Genomic DNA, 2,867 nt, shown 5'->3' on the forward strand with positions numbered 1-2,867 from the left:
AAGAGAGAATTTCCAGCATAGAATATACAGTAGAACATATTGATACACCCATCAAGGAAAATCTCAAGTGTAAAAGATTCCTAAATCAAAGCACCTTGGAAATTTGAGACATTATGGAAACACCAAACCTAAGAATAATAAGAACTGAAGAGGGTTAAGATTCCTCTAAGTTTGAAGGATCAGAAAACATTTTCAACAAAATCATAGGAGAAAACTTTTCTAACATAAGGACTGAGATGGCCATAAACTTATTAGATGCTCACAGAATACTAAATATATTGGGCAAGAAAAGAAAATTCTCTGGCCATAGAATAATCAAAACAGTAAATATAGAGAACAAAGAAAGAATATTAAAATCTGCATGGGAAAATAACATAAGAAGGCAGAACTATAGAATTACACATGACTTCTCAACAGAGATTCTGAAAGTCAGAAAATCCTGGATGGCTGTCTTGAAAACCCTGAGACCAGTAAATTTATCAATCACAACAGATGGAGAAACCAAGATATTCCATGTCAAAACTCAATTTAGAGAATATATTTCTAGTAATCCAGTCCTATACAGGATACTAAAAGGAAAACTCCAACATAAGGAGTATAACTACATCCAAGAAAACACACAAAATTAATCATCTTATGACAAATTCCCCAAAAAAGAAAATGACACATACGTAATACCATCTCTAACACCAAAATCAAAAGAACTAGCAATCACTGGTCATTAATATTATGTAACATCAATGAATTCAATTTCCCACTAAAAAGACACAGGTTAACAGACTGGATATGTGTATAAGATCCATCATTCTGCTGCACACAATAAACATGTCAGCAGTCAAGATAGATATTATCTCAGAGTAAAAGACTATAAAAAAATGTTTTTAAACAAAGGTGGCAAGAAACAACATGGAGTAGCCATTCTTTTGTTTGTTTGTTTGTTTGTTGTCATAATCTCCCGTTATTATAAACAGCAGGTGGGACAAGTAGCAATGGTAAAAAATTAATTTACAAAAGCTGAGACTTGGTGAGCCGCCTGGTGGGTGCCCTTGGAGACTCATATGTAGACGCCAATCCAGGGCAGGAGGAAGAGGACTCTTAAGCCCATGAAGAGTGAGGCCACCAAGGAGATGAGGAGCTCTTTGTAAGTATCATAAGTGTACTAGGTAGAGGTGACCTCTTAAATGAAGAACCAGTCAGTGAAGAACATAATGATGGCCAGAAGTACCACAGTCAGTTGAGGGAAGACAGCTGGATTCACTAGGCTGGTATACCTACTCATGGGTTGAGCTCCACTTTGCCCTACACAGGATGGAGTAGCCATTCTAATGTCCAATAAAATAGACTTTCAACCAAAAGTATTCAAAAGAGAAACAAAGAATATTTCATACTCATCTAAGGAAAATCCACCAAGATAAAGACTTAGTTCTTAATATCTATGCCCTAATGCAAGGGCACCAAAATTCATAAAAGAAACTTTACTAAAGCTGAAAACACTCATTGAACCTCACACAGTCATAGTGGGAGACTTTAAAGCACACTCTCACCGGTGAACAAGTGACCAAAAAAACAAGGAAACAGAGATACAGTAAAACAAACAGAAGTTTGAATCAAATGGATTTAACAGATACCTACAGAACATTCACCCCAAAACAAAAGAATATAACTTCTTCACAATCAATTCCTGGAAGCTTCTCCACAATTGACCATATACTTGGATACAGAACAAGACCCAACAGATACAAGAAGTTTGAAATAATCCCTTGCATTTTATCATATTGGCATGAACTAAGGCTGGACTTCAATAACATCAAAAGCAATAGAAAGCACACATGCCCAGGGAAACTGATAACTTGCTTACTGAAGATATTAAGAAATTAAAGACTTATTAGAATTTAGTGAAAACGAAGATGCAACATATCTAAGCTTATGGGACACAAGCAAAGTAGTATTGAGGAATATTCATAGCACTAAGTGCCTTACAAAAGAAAGATCCTATACTAATAATAGCACCATTGAAAGCTAGAACAAAAAGAAGTAAACAGGATCAAGAGTAGACCACAGGAAATAATCAAACTCAAATTAGAAACAAAGAATACAATAAAAAGAATTGACAAAACCAAGGGCTGGTTTTATGAGAAAATCACCAAGATGAACAAACCCTTAGCAAAACTAACTAAAAGGCACAGAGACAGAATTCCAAAATTAACAACTTAACCAAAACAGAAATGGAAAAGAGAGACATAACAACAGAAACTGAGTCATTTCAAAAAATCATCAGGTCTTATTGCAAATGCCTATACTTAACAAAACTTGAAAATCTAGACAAATGGATAATTTTCTAGGCAAATATCAATTAACAATTTAAGTCAACATTTGATAAACTATCTAAACGCTCCCTTTGAAGAAGCAGTAGCAGTCATCAAAAACCTTCCAAACAAGAAGTTCAGAGCCAGATGGTTTTACTGCAGAATTAAGAAAGATCTTCAAAGAACAGCAAGTATCAATACTCCTCAAACTGTTCCACAAAATAGATACAAAAGAAATATCACCTAATTTATTCTATGGGGTCACAGTTACTCTGATACCTAAGCCACCCAAAGACTCAACAAAGAAAGAGAATTTGAGACCAATTTTTCTTATGATTATTGATGCAAAGGTACTCATTAAAATCTCCCAAACCAACTTACAGGTCAAAAACATCATTCACCAAAATCAAGTAGGTGTTCATCCCAGGGATGAAAGATAGTTCCATATATGAAAATTCATCAATGAGATCCAATATATAAACAAACAAAAAAATCCCATGATCATCTCACGAGATGGTGAAAATGCTTTTGAAAAAATCAAACACCTCTCCTTATTAAAAG

At 34.6% G+C, this 2,867-nt stretch overlaps 1 pseudogene; it reads right to left on the reverse strand.

Annotated features, from left to right (window-relative positions):
• Window positions 1-1,054: 1,054 nt before the first annotated feature.
• Window positions 1,055-1,364, reverse strand: Tmem258-ps5 (transmembrane protein 258, pseudogene 5; annotated as a pseudogene).
• Between the last annotated feature and the right edge of the window lie 1,503 nt (window positions 1,365-2,867).

Source organism: Rattus norvegicus, chromosome 11 (assembly GCF_021556685.1).
Source record: "Rattus norvegicus strain SHRSP/BbbUtx chromosome 11, alternate assembly SHRSP_T2T, whole genome shotgun sequence".
Lineage (NCBI taxonomy): Eukaryota > Metazoa > Chordata > Mammalia > Rodentia > Muridae > Rattus > Rattus norvegicus.